The sequence below is a fragment of the Callithrix jacchus genome, chromosome 4 (assembly GCF_049354715.1).
Source record: "Callithrix jacchus isolate 240 chromosome 4, calJac240_pri, whole genome shotgun sequence".
Lineage (NCBI taxonomy): Eukaryota > Metazoa > Chordata > Mammalia > Primates > Cebidae > Callithrix > Callithrix jacchus.
The window spans coordinates 135244129-135265682 of NC_133505.1; positions in this window are offsets into that span (position 1 = coordinate 135244129).

A 21554-nucleotide genomic window follows, 5' to 3' on the forward strand; every position below is an offset into this window, starting at 1 on the left:
ACTAACTCAGTCATCAGTTAATGCCATCTAATATTAAATGCCATATTTTCAACAATCTAAAATGATGAATAATTTACAAAATATTTTCATTATATTGTTATGATATCAAATGTGGTAGGCTATGTATAGCAACAGAAGCTCACCAATAATGAATTTGCTGAGATTAACTGTGAAATCTGGTTGAGAGATATGCCTGTGGAGGATTGTCCTCCCTTGAGAGTAAGAACCATGAAAGTGGTTTATTCGTTTGACTAAAGCTTTGAGCTCATGCTCATGTGGTAGACTGCTTTTCCTCCATTTTCTATCAAAAGAAAATGTAACCAGAGAAAAACAGTATTTTCAAATATTTCTTATAGTAAATTAAGACAATAGCTGCTATCACTTGGATGCTTGTTCTCTGCAAATTTCATATTAAAATTTAATTTCTAGTGTGGCAGTATTGAGAGGTGGGGCTTGGGGGAGATGTTTGGATCATGGAGCAGATTATGCATGGGCAGATTAAAGCTCTCTCTTGATACTGAGTGATGTCTCACTATATTAGTTCCCATAAGAGCTGGTTGTTAAAAAGAAGTTAGCACTTCCTCCTTCTTTCTTTTGGTTCCTGTCTACGCATATGATCTCTGCACAATCCAGCTCTCCTTCACCTTCCAACTAGTGGAAGCAGCCTGAGGCCCTCACCAGATGCTCAATCTTGAATATCCCAGTTCCAGTCAGCAAAACCATGAGCTGAGTAAATTTCTTTTCTTCATAAATTACCCAGTCTCAGCTATTCCTTTAGAACAACACTAAGCAGACTAAGCGAATAGCTCTTCTGTTTCCTGTAGATGCCGTGCTTGAGATGGACCATTATGTAGCAAAAATTCCTGATTTTTGACTTTACCAGAACTGATGAAGAGGTATTTTGTTGTTGTTGTTTATTTTTTTTTTCATTTATATGGTTTAAAGAACTATGTATCAATCAATTTTTGGCCATTTCAAACTTGTAGTATTTTTCTGTATTGGTAGGTTTTAGTAAGGAAACTAGAAGTAACTCTGGATGTTCAGATACAGAGTTTTGATACAGTAATTGTAGGTATAATCATTGTTAGAGCTGCAGACTGAACGTCAGGGAAATCTCCCTGTTGATTCCAGTAGCCAGTAGACTTACAGAGCATTCTCAAAAGTTCATCTGGAAGCTGCTGTGAATCTTAAGAATATTCCTGCTGCCTGAGGCATTCAAAGTGGCTGATTTGGAAGCTGTCATGCACAGAAGCTCGTGTCTGCATGTGCATATTTCCTTAATTGTTGATAGAAAAGGCTGCTGTTTTCTTCTCTGATACATTTGCTACTAGCCTGCTTGTCATTTGCTAACTAATCTGTAGCCATCCAGTTAAATGGGTCCTGGGGAAGGGAGTTTTGGGTTTCTCTTTGTTGAAGCAGACAAAATGATAAAACAGGCACAGTAATGATGTCAAGTTGAAGACAAATCTGGCGTAGCCATATTTTATCAATCTAGCATTCATGTACTCTTCTGCCCATATTCTAACTTCAAAACAACCATCCAACTTTGTGCTTCCACATGATACGATATGACTATGTCTTATCCAGCCATATATACATATACATATACATATACATATACATATACATATACATATACATATACATATACATATACATATACATATATCTCTCCCTGGAGGGGTAGACACAAAGTTTTATAAATCACTGTATGCTATTTTTAGGTGATGGGGTTCATTCTTTTTTTAACTCAGTTCCAGTTATCCTTTGATATCTTTTAAATTATAAACTAAATTAGGAGGTAAATCTCTGTTAATACACTTTGTATTAGATAAAAGATGAGGATGGTGGCAAAAAAAACTGTTTAATATATGCAACTCTGTATATCATAAATCAGAAAATGAAATAGGCTTAACTTTCACATGCTTCATTTCTACAAGTGAATAAGAGGACATAACTGGTCTTTACAATTTCATTCTCTCGCTACCCATTTGATTTGTTCTTAGTGGGTACCTTATCTGGTCATGGTTCTTTACCCATGGGGGTGGTGCAAAACCTCATTTTTGAAGGACTAGAGTCACTAGTAGCCTCGGTTTTTGGGCTGCTCTACTCCTTTGCTAACCTTTTACACTAGATATACAAGTGCTGAGGGGCAATGAAGAGAATCCTTTGAATCCTCTTTGCCTGTATTATGAAGCAGCAACTCTACTTCTCCTTGACAATCAGTATTATTCACTCCAGTTAGTACAGCAAACCCTTCTTTGACTTTTGTCTTAGTGTCATGAAGAATTCAAAGCAATTGTTTAAACTTCACATTCAGTAGAATCATTGTTAGGTCCACTAGTTTAAGCATTTGTTTTTTAGAAAGTAAGTCCTCTAAGCCTGCAGAGCCAAAAAGTAGTAAACAGAGTGATATGGTTTGGATCTGTGTACCCACCCAAATATCATCTCAAATGATAATCTCCAGGTGTCAAGAGAGGGACCTGGTGGGAGGTGACTGGATCATGGGGATAGTTTGCTCATGCTGTTCTCACGAAAGTGAATGAGTTCTCACAGAGCTGATGGTTTTAAAAGTGTTTGTCATTTCCCCCTTCATTCACTCTCACCTGTCACCATGTAAGAGGTGCCTTACTTCCCCTTTGCCTTCTGCCATAATTGTAAGTTTCCTGATGCCTCCCTAGTCATGTGGAACTGTGAGTCAATTAAACCTCTCTCCTTTATAAATTACGCCATCTCAGGTTGTATCTTTAGAGCAGTGTGAAGATGGACTAATACAAAAAGCAAAGCTTTTGTGATTGTGTCTTTAAGAATAACAAAGAGAGAAACCACTCCCATTTCTACTTCTTGTTTCCTTTATCCATGTTTTCTGGCCGTGGGAGAAGATAGTGTCATATTGTCATATTGTTTGCTAGTTCAGAACATATACAAAATCTTTCAGTACAGCACATAGCCAAACTAGGTGTTATTAGCCAGCACCCATAATGGATGGGTTTTTAATAGGGTATTCCACTGTTATCTCAGGCAAGCCAACTTGAGGTAATGTGGTACATGATAAGACAAATAAATTCTATAGATATGAACATTTTCTTTATTATTTGCTGGTAAATGTATTGTTTGGCCAGAGGCAGAATTATGTGGGCATCATTAAAGAGAATCCGATATTCCATTGGCCTGCAGATACTAGTACTTTACAAAAGCTGAGCAAACAGGATGGCACATTCATATCTACTGTGTTTATTCTGGTAAAACATGCTGCTCTTTCTTCCATGATGAAAGTAGTCAACATGGCTAGCAAATTCCCTCAAGAATGATGCCCCAAAAGGAAGTCAGCATCAAATTCAGCTGATGGCATACTAGGTGTTTAGCAACTGTGATAGCTAGAATAGACTTATCGAAGAGAAGGCCCTGCTTTTAAGCCCATGCATTGCCTCTATCCCTGACACTTTGACCATTTTGTTTGTGAGTCCATTGGTCAAGCTCAAATGGCTAGGAAGAGGGTGGCTAATATTCACAGAAAGTGTTATCATCTCGATTTTATTATTCAAGAAATGCCCTGCAGTTGTAGCCTGTTTGTGAGCAATTACTTGGGGCACAAATAATTTCAAACTCTTACCATTACCAGAGGTTTACTACTTAACTCAGGCCTTCATGTTATCAATCCTTTATTTTGTTTTTTTCAAAATCCAGAGAAATGAGAAAATCACTGTCCATTGTCCATTGTGTAGATATAACATCTCTTTCCAAAAAAAGAAAAAAAAAGAACACAGTTCTGCCCACTAGGAAGATTTTCTTTCTCCCCAAATCTTAAGGGCCATTTCATAGTGGGACTGAAATGCTACATGGTGGTACGAGACTATTGTGAAAACATATCTACAAACCGGGATTGATTTGTTTTATCTCAGTCACTTGATCATGAACTCCTCCAGAGGTCCCAAATGTGGTATGTGGTATAGTTGTCAGTGCAAGCTTTTGATGCCAAAAGTTCAAATTTTGGTATCAGTTCAAATTCTGCCCCATCTCAAGTTTCTACTCTGGCTGGTGGGAAGGGGAACTAATGCCGAACTTATGTGAGCTTGATGAATTTTTCTCTCTAATGCAACACACCTGTGTTTTCAGGACTAATTGAGCTCAGTTGCACATATGCCATTTAAGTTTGATAATGGAGTGCTGCTATACACTCTAAAAAATTAAGTCCATTTTATTGAGATTTAATTTATATAGATAAATGCATTTATTTTAAGAGCATAATTTGATGAGCTTTGGCAATTGTACTCTCTGTATGACCTTCAGAAAACCCAATATATAGAATATTTCCTTTATTCAAAAATTACCCTGTGCCTCTTTGCAGTCAGTACCTGCACTTATTTCTGGCCCCAAACACTGATCTGATTTTTATCACTGTAGATTGGTTTTGCCTATTCTGGATTTTTGAATAAGTGGAATCATGCAGTGTATAGTCTTTTATGCCTAGTTTTACTTCACTATCTAATGTTTCTGAGATTCATCCATGCTGTTGCATATATCAATAGTTGGTTCGGTTTCACTGCTGAGTAGTATCCCATTGTTTGAATAACTTACAATTTGTTTAACCATCACCATGTTGGATATACTTCTGTAAGTTCTTTTTGTAAACAAATATTACTAATTTTCTTTGGTAAATAATTAAAAATAAAATGACTAGTTCATATGTTCAGTGTATGTTTCACTTTACAAGAGACTCACAAAATGTTTTCCAAATGATGGTTGAATTTTCTATTTCCATCAACATTATAGTAAAGTTTTCATTGCTTCACATTTTTGCTGATATTTTGTATTGTCAGATTTTTAATTTTAGCAGTTTCTAATGGGTGTTTGGTGGACTTAATTTGAATTTTTCTGTTGACTAATGATGTTTCATGTGCTTATTATCGATTTATGTATCTTTCTATGTGATGCATCAGTTCAACTCTCTGTCCATGTAAAATTTTATTGCTTTTCTTATTATTGAGTTGTAAGAGATCTTTATATATTCTGGAAACTAATCCTTTGTTAGAAATGTGTACTGTAAATGTTTACTCCCAGATTTTATCTTGCCTTTTTATTTTTGTAAAAGTGTCTTTCAAAGGCCATTTTTAACCTTGATGAAGTACAAGCATCGGTTTTTCTTTTATGTTCATATTTTCTACATAGTATGTAAAGACAATACACAAAACAATATGAATGGTATAGCAAGATCACAAATAATTTCTACTATATTTTACTCTAGAAGTTTAAGTTTTAACTTTCACACTTAGGACTATGATTTAAGTTAAATTATGTGTGATTTGAAGTAAGCATTAAAGCTCATTTTTACTTTGTTACTTTTACTTCTGGTTCGAGTTAGGGCTTCTTCATACCATCCATGTCTCTATTTAAAATGCTTAATATTTCCTCTAGGTTCTTGAACACCTGGATACAGTTGTAATAACTGTTTTAATGTCTTCCGTTATACATTCTGTCATCTTTATAATTTCTTGGTCAGTTTTAATTTATTTTTTTTCTCTTCATTATGAGTCTTATTTTCCTGCTTTTTTAGAATATTTGTATGGTAGGCTTTGTGATAGATATTTTTGTATTACTATAAATGTTTTCAAGCTTTGTTCTGGGACGTAGCTAAGTTATTCGGAAACAGATGGGTTCTTTTGGGTCTTGAATTTAATCTTTGTTAAGTGGGATTAGAGCAGCTAATTTTGTTATGCTACTGAAGAAAAGCTATTATGCATATACTACTCAATGTCCCATTTTCCACTCTGACTAGTGGGTAGAGAAACTATTCTTGACCCTGTGAAAACTCTGAATTTTCTCCTCTAATCCTTTTGGGTTGTTCTTTTTCCATCCTCAGAGAGTTTTCTCATGGAAATGCCCCGATTAGTACTCCTCCAAAGCCTTGAGGGAAAGGGGATCCTGTGAAGGTTTCTGAATCTCTGTGTAACTTTCTCCTGTCTGGTACTCTGACCAGCAAAATGTAACCTTCTCTAAAGAGACCTGAGCAATTTGTCAGGAATTAGCATATGCTGGCCCCTGAGTGGGTTAGCCAGGGAAATGAAATGTTTTGTGGTGATGTCAGTCAATTTTAAGGCACCATTTCCTCATTGTCAGACATATCTCTCACATAGGCAAGGAAGCTCATGTGAGCTAACTAGACATCCTCTCTCCAAGACAATGGTGGAGACTCCCTATGAATCCAGCCCTTTTCGTCTTGCCCTTACTTGATAAACTCTCTTTCATTTGTGATAACTTTGTAGCTCTCTAAGTCCCAGTGACATTACAATCTTTGCTAATTAGTCATCTCACTTGGGGTTTCCAAAGCTCTTTATTCACAAAAACTGAGTCACATGAGTCATTCTTATATATGAATGATTAAGTAATTATGTGTTGATTTTTACCAGTTTTATCTTTAAAGATCAATTTTATTGTAAAAGTTGTAGCTACAATTAGTGAATTAAGAATTTTTGACTATATTCATATTTCAAAAAAAATCTTTACTAGGACCCTCTATATTATTTGTATGAGCTGCTTTATAGTCTAGATTTTTGGGTATCATTTATTTGTTACTATTTTCCAGTTTGATCTTGCCCTTATTTTAGTTATATTTCATTGGCTACAGAATTTAAATGATTTTTTTTGTGTGGTTGATTGGTCGGCGCAGGGAGGCAGTGGCAGACAATGTCTTGCTCTTTTGCCCAGGCTGGAGTGCAGTGGCTCAATCATAGCTTACTCTAACACCAAACTCCTGGGCTCAAGAGAGCCTCCCAAGTATCTGGGACTATATACATGCACTATGCCTGGCTAATTAAAAAAATTGTTTTGTAGAAATGGAATCTTGCTATGTTGCCCAGGCTGGAACAGAATTAAAATTTTAATATAGTAAAAACTATAAAATCTTTACATTTATTGATTTTTCTCTTTCTTCAATGCATAGAAATGAATTAATATTTATTCCAGAGACCTGAAAAGCATTACATTCTATTTTCTGGTAGATTTTTGAATATCCATTTTATATTTGTAGACATATTAGTGTGTCATTCCAGCTCTCATATTTCCCTCCTTCCTGACTATTCTCTCATCATTTGGCTAATTCATAGCAGCATGGGGGTGGGTCTATAACAGCCCTGTTGGCACAATCTGATTCTTCCTCTTCGATGATAGTTTATATTAACCCAGTGATTATCTGAATCAGGTTGGCCTAATTAGCTTTATTTTCTTGGGACTTTAAGTCTGTGCTGTAAAATTTAAATTGAAAACAAGGAGAGCCACTTGAATGACTAAGATGTAATGTTAGGACACTGTAGAAGAGATATCTTAGTTACCATATCACTGAGGTGTTCAGAGAAAGAGGCGAATACATGAACTTAATGCTCAGCAAGAAGCAGAAGTGAGAGGAGAAAGAAAATTTTCTGAGGTTTTTTTTTTTTTTTAATGTCTTTTTCATCCTAGTTCTAGTGTTTTCTAAAGCCAGCCTGCATTTCTGTTCTTGGTCGTTAATGAAATGTACTTATATCTTCATAATAAATTCTCCGTTTTGCTTAATTTAGCTAAATTTAGTTTATGGTACTTCTAATTTAGGAGTTTCAACTAAGAAAGAATTTAAGATTTTTTCCTTTTTTGTAAGAAGTTTGGTATAAGCTGTCAGATGGAGTATCCAACATTCACCCTAAGAGTAGGAACTAGATAAACTATATACCATCTTCTGGGCAGCATATGAAGACAGTTCACAAAAGAAAGATGCTGAGGTCAAGGCAGAGACTAGTTATGTATATTTCTATCAGAAAATATATTTCTATATTTCTAAGACAAAAGAGATTAAGCTTCAGCTAGTTTAGAAAACTTTGCATGGAGAATGGCTGTTTATATATCAACACTCGGCTGGGAGTGGTGGCTCACGCCTGTAATCCCAGCACTTTGGGAGACCGAGGCGGGTGGATCACGAGGTCAAGAGATCGAGACCATCCTGGTCAACATGGTGAAACCCCGTCTCTACTAAAAATACAAAAAATTAGCTGGGCATGGTGGCGCGTGCCTGTAATCCCAGCTACTCAGGAGGCTGAGGCAGGAGAATTGCCCGAACCCAGGAGGCGGAGGTTGCGGTGAGCCGAGATGGCGCCATTGCACTCCAGCCTGGGTAACAAGAGTCTCAAAAAAAAAAAAAAAAAAAAAAAAAAAAGTCAACACTCTAGACCTGGAGAAGGGGCAGACACAAAATGGAAGAGTGATAAGAGGTAACTGGAGTTACTGGAAGTAACACTTAGTAAAACCCGATAATCCATACAGAGTCAATCTAGAAAGAGTCTCATGATTAGGAAGTTTCGTTAATCCTTTATTGTTTTCATTTAGCAGCTATGTAGGCATAGGGCCCTGAACAAAATCAAGATATACAACAGAAACCAAGGCAGACACAGCCCTTCCATTATGGAGCTCATGTATTTGTGGGATGGAGAAGGAAGGAATTAAATATTAAGTGTACATTGATTCATTCATCATTACTTTAATGAGAACTGTAAGGAGAACCATTAAAGTCTAAGCTGAAGGAACTTGAACTTGACCAGGTCTAGGCGACAAGGAATGATTCTTGAAGAAAATGAAATAAAGAATCTTTGCATATATTTTCTAGGCCAGATGTTTAAAGTAGTAGACTTGTTCCAGTGGGCATGTGGATTTAAAAAAAATCACTTTATAATTGTAACAAAAAGTGGCATAAATGCAAAAGGGTGTGGATTTAAATTTCTGTGTTTTTTATGCCTTTGACATTAATTTTCTTCTTGAAATAAGTGTTAGTCTTGTGACTTAAAATGCAGACAATAATACACATTGTCTAGCTTTGTCAGTGGGATGCAGTGAATGCAAAGAATTATCCTGCCTAAGAAATCTAACAGTCTAAATGGAAAGGCTGTAAATATCAAATAAACCTGATGCTACTTTACTTGATACTTCCTTACACCATTTCATTTAGGGATTTCTTTTTTCTGCTTCCAAACTCACATGCTCAGACTTTCTCCAAACCTTCAGGTACTGGGAAGGAAAAGAGAACAAGGAAGCTAGAAGATTTTAAGTATGAGCTGTGCACCAGGCTTAATAGGAGCTGCTTGGCCATTTTTGGCTGCACCTTTAGCATTAGAAATCCATTTTTTTCCTCAATGATCTTGTTAGGTAATTCTCCAACAGAACAAAACTTTTTCACCAAGGCCAGGAACCTTTGGAGTTATTGTGTGGATTTCAGGGGGTCAGTGAAAATTTGGAAAATGTATATATTATCATATGTTTATACATTTCTATAATTTACAATCAGATTTAATTATTCTTATAAATTTTTTTTTGTTAAAAGTATGTTTAGCTTAAAGAATAATAGAGTTAGTTCATTTTGTTATTACCTGATATTACAGGGCTATTTAGAAAAGGACCTTGTAAATGTCCATTTCTTTTCCTATCATGCATAGTTGTAAAATGTTCCGGTTAGTAGAGTAAATAATATTGTTTAACTACTCAGTGTGTTGTAGGCAGAATAATAGCCTACGAAGATATCTACTTCCTCATCCCTGAATCTGTGAAGACGTTGTATTGGCATAACTTTATGGCAAGGGGGGTGTGAGGTTGCAGGTGAAAATTAAGGTTGCTAATTAATTGGCCTCAGAATAAGAACATTTTCCTGTATTACTGAGATGGGTGTAATATAACCACAAAGGCCCTTAAATATGGAAGATGAAGGCAGAAGGATTGAAGTCAGAGTTATTCAATGTGAGAAAGACTTGCCAGTCTGTCGCTGGCTTTGAAGATGTTAGGAGACCACAAGCAGGTGTTTTCTAGCAGCAAGCAAAGCAGGAAAACAGATTCTCCTTTGAAGCTTTGAGGAAAGTATACAGAAAACACTTTGATTTTAGTCTAGTGGGACCTATTTTGAACTTCTTACTTCGGGAATTATAAGGTAACAAATCTATTTTGTTTTACACCACCGAATTTGTAGTGGCAACAAGAAACTTACTAATACTATCAGGTAGGAACGTTAGATTACTTTTATTGTCCACACATTGTGGGGAAAGTAAATAATTAAGTACTTTATGTACATATATTTTTTAGTTCTATCCGATTCCAGAATGTACAGTTTTGACCACTGTGCTGTACAACCTCTATTTAAAATTAATAATTCAATGAATAATTGAAATACGTAACACCTAGCCTGTGCTCATTTGGAGCACATATGAAGTACTCAGCAAATGCTTATAAATACTTCTCTGAAGAGCAGCTTTTTGGCCCATAGGAATATTCAGAAGGCCAGAGTTATTCTGCCTCCCTGGATAGAGGTGTCATGGCTGGAGCAACTTTGAGCTGAGCACATTCTATTTGAGCTGTTCATTACATTCATCATTTTAGATAGACTGAAGCCTTTGAGAATTTATTTCTTATAATTCTGAAAATAAGAAGATATATGAACCTCCTAGTACACCCTGGTGAATCATCTTAATCAGGGTGTTTCCCTCAAGGTATTCCAAACAGACATTTTTTATAATATGAGAAAGTGAAAGCATATTGAACCTAAGCCCAAGTTATAGATTCCCTAAAGGTAAGCATCATATAAAACAACTGATCCATTTTTTCTTCAACTTTCCAAACTTGTTTTTATCCATCTGCTTGAAATGTTTTCTCTCTTGCTCTATAAGTATGTTTTGTGTAGTGCCTGATTCTCCCTATGGTATTTGCTTTCCATTAACTTCCTATTGATTTTCAGTTATGTGTACACAGTACTGCAGGAACATAAACTGCAAACACCAGACTTAAAGAAGTCTGAACTCTGTTTTATCTTGGTGACAGAGCACTACAACATGAATATTACCTGTGGTCTCTTTTAAAAAATGTGTTTAAAGGCAGTTGTGACAAGTAGGGTCAAGTTTAAATAAATAATGATATATATAAATTACAGTAGGAAAATATCTGGTGTCTCAGGATGAAGGATGTTCAAGTTGAAAGGACAGGTTGAAAGAGATAAAGATGAGTGTTTGAAAATATGGCTTGCAGAAGGTGAAGCAAAGTATAAGTCATTGTAAAAAAAAAAAGGTACCAAAAGATGAGAAAAGTGAGGAGGAGTGGGAAGGAAGTAACACATAGGAAGTTCACATGACACCCAAATATCGTTTTTGAAACAAGGGAAATTTAAAGTTAACTTAATCTGATTAATAATTAATCTCACATTTAAAAGCATTCACATTTTATTGTTTTGCTTTATGACAAGCTTGTCCAACTAGCAGTGTGCAAATGTCATGCAGCCCAGGATGGCTTTGAATGAGGCCCAACACACATTTGTAAATTTTCTTAAAACATTATGAGTTTTGCCAAAAGCAATTACAACAAAAACCAGAATTGACAAATGGGATCTAATTAAACTAAAGAGATTCTGAAAAAAAAAAATTTAAAAAACAAAGTGAATGGGCAGCCTACAGAATGGGAGAAAATTTCTGCAGTCTACCCATCTGACAAGGTCTAATACCCAGAATTTACAAGTCAGGAAACAATAGATGCTGGTGAAGCTGTGGAGAAATGGGAATCCTTTTACACTGTTGGTGGGAATGTAAATTAGTTCAGCTATAGTGGAAGACAGTATGGCGATTCCTCAAGGATCTAGAACCAGAAATACCATTTGACCCAGCAATTCCATTACTGGGTGTATACCCAAAGGATTATAAATCATTCTACTATAAAGACACATGCACATGCATGTTTATTGCAGCACTATTTACAATAGCAAAGACATGGAACCAACCCAAATGTCCATCAGTGATAGACTGGATAAAGAAAATGTGGCACATACACACCATGGGATAGTATACAGCCATAAAAGGAAATGAGATCATGTCCTTTGCAGGGACATGGATGAAGCCGGAAGTCATCATCCTCAGCAAACTAGCACAAGAACAGAAAACCAAGTATTGCATGGTCTTACTCGTAAGTAGTTTAACGTTGAAAACAAATGGACACAGAGAGGGGAACAACACACACCAGGGCCTGTTAGGGGTTGGGGAGGTAAGGGAAGAGAACTTATAGGATGGGTCAGTAGATGCAGCCATCAAAGCACACATATATGTATGTAACAAATCTACATATTCTGTACCTGTACCCTTTTTTTTAAGAAGAAATAAAAAAATTATGAGTGTTTTTGTGATTTTTTTTTTAGCTCATCTGCTATCATTACTATTCATGTATTTTATGTGTGGTCCAAGACAATTCTTCCAGTGTGGCCCAGGGAAGCCAAAAGATTGACACCCCTGCTTTATAATCTCAAACACAGTAGCACACTTGAAAATTAGAAAGAAAGCACCTAACTTCATCAGTCCTGGTTATGTCACCTGTAAGATGGAGATAATAAATATTAACTCAGAGATTTATTGAATGGCTTATCTGTATGTAGAGAAACTAATAAAGTGCCTGTGTAGCTTATATATATATATATATTAGGTAATAAAATATATAAGGTAATAAAAATAACAAGTATCCATATTTATAATATACTGAAGTTAACTAAAATGAAAAACAATAAATTAATATAAAAGATTACTCATAAATAAAATGAGTTGAACTAATCAAGCAAAAAACATGTGTTTCAATTTCTTTTAATTATTTTATAGATTTTGACTGAAGTCCACAGTGCTGATTAAATTTTTATCTATATTAAGAGGCATTAATAATACAGAAGAAATAGACAAGCCAAAGAGACTAATGACAGAAATAGGATTAAGTTGGTGTTCTATGAAAACAATCTAAAATGAAAAGATTTCAGTGAGATTCCCTTATTTTATAAGCTCATGTTTCACAAAGTTGTGAGTATATGATTGTACTGAGCTAAAATCGAAATTGAACATTTTTTTCTGTTTTCTGCATCAAATCGGTAACAAGCAATTTTCTAGAATTTCGAGATTGTATTCCTCTTTCATATAGTATTTTTAGAAATGGAACTAAGTTATAAATATAAGAAAATTTTGTCACATTACTGAAATATATGTACATAAAAGACTCAAATTGCATGAAGAACCTTTAAACAATGTTCAACTCCATAAACATAATGTCTGCTCTGAAACTTCTTTCTTATTAGAGCCTGGAAATAAAGAAAGGTATATTTTTGGAGGAAAGATGAATTGCCTGTGATATCTTAGCTTTATGCCTTTTTTTCCTATATATCATTTATACTAATGAGAATTTTCTATTTATCTTTTATGAGTTGATTGTTTGAAACACTATTTTGTTATTTTTACCACATTTTCTTTGAAGCATTCGAGACTCTTAAGCAAGAAGTTTAGTTACTGAATATTTAATATTAATCTTGTTTCTTTTCTTTCCATCATAAAGTTCTTAAAAATGCGTCAACTATAGGAAATAATACTTTGATGTTTTTCTTCTTTGGGCTGGCTGAGTTGGGGCTGAGTGAGTTGCTGGAATATGATCAACAGAATGACTGTTTCTTGCAGAATGACTTCTTAAACTATGAACTAATTTACAAAGACTTAGTTAAATTTTCCCTAGCCCAATTGCAAGCTGCAACCAAATTAAGCATTCCTGATACAAATTATTTAAAAAGAAGAAGTTTTTAAGAAAATTTGTTGAGTGCCTATTTTCCCAGTCTTTTTCTCTTTCAGGAATGTCCTCCTTGTTGGAAAAAAATTGCCTCTTGATAGGTTACTTGATATTGCTATAGTATTGAAGCCTCCTTCTTGACCATGGTTCAGTACAGTAGGTCATCATTTTTTCTGACAGGTGAAGAGAAAGTCTAGATTTTCAAGTATCTTGGAAGAGAATGAATATGCTACCTGTGGTAGTCCTGTTATTTGATCAGGGCTTAGATCTTTTCAAAGGAGCTTTCCTTAAGAATTTTCTCTCTCAATATGGCTTATCTTGATAATTGGTTCACCTTCCACAATACTGTTACATCAAAGGAAAGTCTGGAAAAATTGGGGTGGATTTTGTGTGCATGTGTGTGTATGTGAGAAGCACATGATTCTTATTGGCTTATTTCCTCATAATTCAGCCAAAGGAAAGTGTATGGTGATGATCTAACTACTCTTTAATTATCTACCTTATATTTGCAAGAATAAGAATATTCTCAAGTTCCATTTACCAAAGTAAATTTTAAATCATCCTAATTTAGAGCCAAAACATAATCACTACTCAAAATTACAATTCCATGAATTTTAGCTTTATTTTCCAAGATGAGAAAAACAACAGAAAAAAGTTCCCACTTGCAACCTAACTCAGTTATCAACAGAATGTTAAAGGCTGAATCTTCTAACCAATATTGAGGAAGTATCTCCTACACTGGAAAAATACTCCTGGACCTGTCTTTGGTTTATTTTGGGTTATTCCCAGATTGGAAAAGTGTGTAAGTATGGCAAGTGAATCTACTCCCTTCCCCACATATCCTTCCCTCTGTAGTGAGGTCAAGCTTGGCTCTTTCATTGTTTCATGTCAGCATTTTGCATTAGAAATTTACGATGGGAGTTGGGGTATTACAATGCATTCAACATTTTTTTTTCGGTGCCTTCTATGTGGAAGTATGGTGACATGTGCAGCCAGCACTGAGTAAAAGTTTGAATGGGAGGGGAAACTAGTGTAAGAATAGGAACAGGGCAACAGGAGGTGTAGCTGTCAGTCCTTCAAGATATATTTGCTACAGACAGCACTTTTTCTGTTTCAGGTAGACCACAGTTAATCTTAAGGTAGAAGAAGAAAGAAGCAGAGCTGACACTATATATATATGTGTGTGTGTGTGTGTGTGTGTGTGTGTGTATGTACATGCATATATATGGAGAGAGAGAAAGTTAAGTTGAATATTGCAGAGTTAACACTTAATAAGTATTTGGAATGTTAGCAGTACAACTTTTATTAGCAGCTGCAAAAATCAGACTGCATAGTTTTTTGATAACAAGATGACAAATTCAAGGTGACACAGAGGCTTGTGCTTGGAGAATGAGGTCTTGTAGACTATTGACCCATAGGACAGAATTTCTCTTAGTACGTTCATCACTGTTTAGGTCTAACTTGCATCCTTTTAGGCACAGACACCTGACCCATCATACCCACAGAAGCAGATCAGATCAATCTCAAGCAATAAACTTAAACTGACCAAAAGTACAGGAAATGCATAAAAAAGTAGATACCTCAAGATAGAACTGACCAGGGTATTCATTATTTGTTATCGAAGACTCTGGAAAGCATTGAATGGGTATCTTATAATTGTTTTTTCCTCCCCATCTGAAGCTGCAGACACCATTTGAAAAGTCGCTACATTCCAGTCTATGACTGTTCTTAGGTGGCATTTTTGTTCTTCTATTTTCTAAATCTTGATGGGTACCTCACTATTATTCCCATATTTTAACAATAATGTTTATATTATACACTGGTAATTGAATGTGGGTTCCATATTCTACATTCATTTGCTAGACAAATGATTGAGATTTGACTGTATGTCAAGCACTGGAGTAATCTGTAAATTAATTTATTTATTAGTTCCTTTAAGGCATACTGTATTTACTATGTATTGGGCACAAGGTTAGAAGCTTGAAATATCACAGAGAACAAATTAGACAGTGGCTACTTTCAAAGTGTCTCCAGGAGAATTGAGAAATCAAGTGAACAATCATAATACTTCTGATAAGAGGTAACACAGAGGAAGTAATAAGGGTTGTTTTTGAAAAATATATATAAATATTGTGGCTTCTGTATTGTAAAATTTAGTGGCAATGTAATTTGTTTAAAACAAGGGAACCCAAGTGGATAAGGTAGGAAATCAAAATATTAGCTAGTAGTAAAATAATTAAATGGCATTCTCTGGTTTGGAAATTTGGCCAAGTCTTTTGAAATAAAAGAAGAAACAAAGAAACCAAAAACAAAACTTACCTCGATTTGTTTCCCAACAAGCCAAAAGGAAAACCGCAATTCAGCAACAATGCAAGCGATGGAAAATCTTTAATGAGGCTGAAATTATCTTATAACTTTAATAAGTAATAGTAGAAACGTGGAAATAAACAGAAGTTTGGCAGAAAGGACAGATAAAAAAAATTCAAACCTTGGGAGAAAAAGGAAGTCGAGATATTCATGAAACAAAGCTTTAAAAGAGAAAAGTTAATGTTAGAAAACCACACAAAAGTCTAAAACTTAGAATGTTCAGATCCCTAAAGAAATAAGGAGAGCATCATATAGATTTTATGGGGCATTTTATTTTCACAATAGTTGATGCTGAAAGTAATTTTTTTCCAGAGAGAATGTGCCATATAACAACTAGTAAAATAGCAAAAACAACAGGCAAAATTGGATAAAATACTCCAGTTTCTAACAGTTCAGGAGTTTACCCTGTCATTTGTCTTTTAGTTTTTATCTTAGCCCATCCCTGACTGTCTCCTATAACGATTGGTTTGTAGATGGTCCCATTATTGAGTAGTTTGTCTCTGAATCATAGGCCAGGTGCAGAATTCAATCTAACCTAAAAACATCACCCTTTTGGTTCTTTAAAAATATTTTGTGAAGGAGAGGCCACAAGCTTTCCCTTAGAAGCACTGTGGAAATCATCTAGCTGGTGAGCTATTTTTAGATACATTATCAAAGATTCTGCTTTTTTGTAAGTCTCTTAATACAGTACTGGCACACGATGCCAACAGCCCGTGTTATTATCGCGTCATTCTGGTACTTTAATAGGTCCCTGGGAGGAGGAGAATTAGTTTATTCCTTTGAGATTATATATAGATTTTCTTTCTTAATTTTATCTACAGTGTAAACTTATACCCAGATCATGTCTTTTATTTGTTTTGTATTTTACATAGCACTATTTTTGCCTTTAGACAAGTTTAGAAGAGACAATGAGGAAAGATAGTTTAAAGGGTAGTAGAAAGAAGTTGGACTTGAGATTTGAGATGGATGTGAAAGGGCTTGACGAGGTAGTTGCTGAGGTAAGAGGCAAAGTTGGGACTTTGACTTTGGAGCAGGCTTCTTGGACATGCAGAACAAAATCTTTGTCAGAGAACATTCTGGCCCAGGTAAACTGTGAACATTGGTCTAGATTAGTACAGGACTTTGAACATAATTATGCCTACGTGACTTGTAAATTGGCACATCTGTATTTTTCCGCTGTCCTTAGTTAACTTTGTATTTTAAAATACTCATCTGAATCTATCTACTACTTTTGGCCACCCAGAACCCATTACCTTTTCTTCAGTGCAACAGTGTTCCCTTCCCCACCTTCTTTGGAAAATGATGCAGCTCCAACTTTTAGGGCTTTTGCTTTGGAAAGGCAGACCCCAAACCGCGATCCAGATGTAGCTGTGATCCAGGCCTGCCTACTGAGGTTATTCGATTTCCATACCTACAAACCATGGTTGAGAGAAGGAAAAAACCCCACACTTTTCAGAGGCAATCCTAGGTTTGAACTTTTGAAAAGGAGGAGCTCCTTCCACTGTGGTTGTTCAAAGTAGAGGGCTGCCTGCAGCTGTCAGCAGCCATCTTGCCACTCCCTGGAATAAGCTTGATGAAACAAAGTTTATGCTGAGGAAAGCAGACTTGAGAGAAAAAGAGGGACCAAGTCCCTACTGATCTTATTTGATCCACTCTATCTACTGCCTTCTGAACTTTCCTGAACCTATAGATTATCCTACCTCCCTTATTTCCTGTAAGTCACGGTGACTTGCATTATTCTGTCATAACCAAATCAGTGCTAGGTAATAGAATGTTTGTTTTGCTTCCACCCCTACAGAGGGGCTTGGGAGCATCTATATTCAAAGCTGAGAATTCTCCACAGAATCCAGTTCCCTTCTGTCTTGCTTTACTTTCAGAGGAGAGGACCATGAAGGCAGCGTCAGGCATACTGCACAAATGGCATCCGTGTTTCATCTCTTTTGTGCAGGTAGTTTAATAATAAATACCCCTTCCCTTATTAGGGAACAAGGTAATTTTATTTTACATTGAAATTTCTTCTGTAGTGAATAGCAGTGACAAACTAATATTTTTAAAGAGAAATTACTACTCATACCCTTAAGCGAAGCCCAAGAGGCTGTAAGAAAAAAGGAACAAATGGTACCTCTACTCTATAAGCTGTCTAAATTGAATCTGAATGTAGAAATTGTTGCTTTGTAGTCTTTTTTCTATCTAGCAAGAATAGTGTTAAAGAGGATCGTGGATGTTAATAACTTGTTCTTGACAACTTTTGAAGAGTAGGATAAAGGAAGGAAACTGCCCCCAGTGAAAAGTGATGATCTGCAATATCTGAAGAATTATTTCCCTGCAAGAAAATGTTATCATGAGACACTGAGATATGACTATTTTGGTAGCTTAAAGAAAAACAAATTTATAATACTAGATATTAACTATATTCAATGATATATATCAGAAATACTAGGATAGAAAAAAATATTTATTAATTTTCAAGTAGTTACATCATTTTTTTTCTTTTCAGTTCTCAGCATGAAGGCCATTTATGTACTGGCAGGTGAAATGTCAGGTTGAGAAGGCTCTAAGTCATTTGACAGTAGGGAAAGTGTTGGGTTTTCAACTTGGCGGCCAACTTTTTATTTTATTATTTTAAAAAAATTATATATATATATATATATATAACTTAAAATGGAAGATTGCATAAATCATAAGTAGACAGCTTGATACATTCTCATCAAGAGAACATATCAATATAACAAACACCCAAATAAAGAAACGCTATGAGATTAGCTCCCGAAAATCCTCCATTTGGTTACTGTCTAGCCAATTACCGACCAAGGGCAACTGCCACACTGACTTCTAACACTGTAAATTAGAAATTGGCAGAGATTTTGAAAGGCACATTTCCACTGAAATGTGAAGGAAATTCCACTTATGATTTTACACCTAAAACTACATGAATATCTTTAGCAACAAAACCTACTTTCCTCCAGAGCACATAGGAACCCACCTATGTCTATATCTCATTTCCTTGGGAGCATCTTTAGATTAAATTTTAGATCTTGTAGTCTGGTGATGACGCTTTGACATAACATGGAGTAAGGATGCCATCGGGGTGCCTGGCTTACGTAGGGAGTGCCTGGATTGTCTGTGATAGTCACTGGGAGAAAGGGTTAAGGGGAGAGCAGCTATGTCCTTTCCTTCTCCCTTTCACCCTGTTCCATAATGAGCACCACTGTTTATTCTTTAAATAAATGAAAAGGGAAAGAAATAAAAGTGTCATTTAAGGGTTCCAATTTAATTTTCCTGCTTTATTCTTAAGCCCTGCTTAATCTTTCTTGATGCTATCTTAAGGAGTACAAATCTCTTTTGGCCGATCCACTTTCCTTCAAGGAACCAAAAGTGAACACAAGCAAACAGGTTAAAAGATAGCTCAGGAGCACTGGTCAATGTATGTCCTGTGTGTTTGGCTCAAGTAGAGGGAAAACATGATTTGCTTCAAAAGAATAATGCTCATTGCAATGTCCTGCTGCTGTTCTGGGGCTCATAGTGTGATATTCTGCAGCCATTTAAAATAATCTCTTGGCCATTTACCACAGCTAATAATGAGTAATTAATAGAACCCACTGAAAATGCAGATGCACCCTTTTCAAACTACTAAGAGTTACTCCTCATGTTGGAACATTGAGAGAGCGTTGACTTTGAGAAGCGTGGATAAATGATTTGGTTTAAAACCAGAAACTCTGGATTATACAATACTCATAGCATTAAGCAAATTCAGAATTAAAAGAATGTACCTTCAGAGAGACAAATGCCATAGGATCTCTCTCATATGTGAAATCTAAAAAAAGCCAAACTTGTAGAAGTAGAGATTAGAATGGTGGTTACCAGAGACTGAGGATGGTGATGTGGATGGAGAAAGGGGAGATGTTAGTTAATGGGTACCAAGTTTCAGGCAGTAGGTGTAAGTTCTGCTGATCTGTTACCCAGCCCAGTGACTGTAGTTAATAATAATCTATTGTATTTCAACACTGCTAAAAGAGGATTTTAAATGTTCCTACCATAAGAAAGGATAAATATTTGAGGTGATAGATATGCTAATTAGTGTATTGGATCATTCTATGATGTATACATGTATTGAAACAACCTCATACCTCACAAATAGATACACTTATTATGTCAATTAAAAGTAAAATAAAATACTTAAAAAGAATGCACTTAAATAATATATTTTTACATTAAACAATAATCTTAGTAACACTACAGTGAGAACCTATAAATTTAGCAATTTCTAGAGCAGTCATTTTATTGGATTTAAAATGGTTATTATAGTGGATAAACCCTCAAAATATTTTATATAGTAGTGCCACGGTTTATTATTCAGAATTCATTTAAAGTACACATGCAATACATTGTGTCAGCTTCTTGTAATCCTTGCAATAAGTAATTATTGAGAACAGTTGAGAGGGTGACTTTATGAGTTTAACAAAAAAGGCCTCTACCCTTAGAAACTTGCAGTCTTGTTGAAGATGGAGATTCTGAATCAGTTATGGCTCAGTGTCACTCTTGTCTGAAATAATATGTGGAAAGCCACATTAATGGGAGTGAGCATAGTGTATCTGGAGGAGGAGTAGACAGGTCAGTCCAACTGAATGCCATGTGTATATGTGTCTGTTTATGTGTTTATATACCAAGAGTAAAATAAAATAATGAAGAACTCATAAAATTGGACATGTTTTGGATAGTTTTGTATTGTCATAAACACATTTACACTCAATAAATGTGGAAGGAATAAATTAAAGACAAAAAGCTTTGAATGCCTTAAGGAAGCTGAGAGTGTTAATCTTGAAGGTAGCCAGAAGATATAAGTTATTTCTCTCTTCGTGACCAGAAAGGCTAGAATTCCTTTTATAGACAGAGCAAAGTTGCAAGTTTTCAGAAAGATGGGAACTGAAACAACATTTTAGCTTTTAAGACAAAATCCTACCTAATATTGTACATATTTAAATTTATGTGAAGTTGCCCAGAGGCAGTGGAATAAGTTAATCAAATGCTAAAAAAATGTCAAAATATTGGCTTACGCCTGTAATCCCAGCACTTTGGGAGGCCGAGGCGGGTGGATCATGAGGTCAAGAGATCGAGACCATCCTGGTCAACATGGTGAAACCCCGTCTCTACTAAAAATACAAAAAATTAGCTGGGCATGGTGGTGCGTGACTGTAATCCCAGCTACTCAGGAGGCTGAGGCAGGAGAATTGCCTGAACCCAGGAGGTGGAGGTTGCGGTGAGCCGAGATCGCGCCATTGCGCTTCAGCCTGGGTAACAGGAGCTAAACTCCGTCTCAAAAAAAAAAAAAAAAAAAAAAAGAAATGTCAAAATATCTTATAGTTGAATATAAACTAGGTGGTTCAGTATCCTATAAGGTATAACAAATCCATCTGTTCCAAAGCCTAATGTACCTTTTTTTGGTGACATTAAATGCTTTAAATTATGTCGGCAAGATTTGTAGAAATATCAAACGCTAGAGTGATCAATATCAAATGTTAGACTGATTAAACCCACTCAAATATCATTATATATAATTATATGTTGGTATGTATATAGATACATGCCAAAATGCTATACAAGTCTATACAGACTTT